The sequence below is a fragment of the Etheostoma cragini genome, chromosome 12 (assembly GCF_013103735.1).
Source record: "Etheostoma cragini isolate CJK2018 chromosome 12, CSU_Ecrag_1.0, whole genome shotgun sequence".
Lineage (NCBI taxonomy): Eukaryota > Metazoa > Chordata > Actinopteri > Perciformes > Percidae > Etheostoma > Etheostoma cragini.
Window position 1 is genome coordinate 18195908 of NC_048418.1, and position 662 is coordinate 18196569.

Here is a 662-nt window from a genome sequence, read left to right on the forward strand (position 1 = left end):
CAGAGGATGAGGGCCAAACATTACTGAACATTGGCACAAAGGTTAAAGGATTAGAATTTATGTAACTCAGTGGTTCTCCTTCTTTGGAAATTCAGTGGTCTTAGTTTATCCCTCAACATTAATTTAACTTTGGGTCTGGACCTGTTCACCACGGACCCAAATCTTCTCAGCTGTTGCTGATATATGCTCCTGTCTCTTCATGTGGCTCATTATGTTTGGCACATTGTCTGGGTCAGTTCTTATAGCATTAGAAATTAATAATGTGAATGCTAAATGCCCTAATACCTGTTGATACTACAACAACACAAAGGTTCTTAACTCTACAGTTTTCCACATATGTAACACTTGATTTCTACATTTTTTTGCAAAAAAACTCTCCAGAAAGTTTAATGGTGTATTTTTCAATTTTTTTCCCTGGGGGGCACACGCCCAGACCCCCCTAGGGAGAGCCCCATCCCCCCACATATAACAAATCCCAATTTAAACCCTGAAGGCTAAAGAGCCAAAGAAATTGCTTTGTACACGGCAAAATATGGGTCGGCCCCCCCAAATCTCCCTCCACGGTTTTGGGAAAAGTTGGCAACTCTGTATCCATAGAAGTTTTTTGATTGATTGATTATTTTATTTTCACTACAAAAACATTAAGACAGTATTATATATTA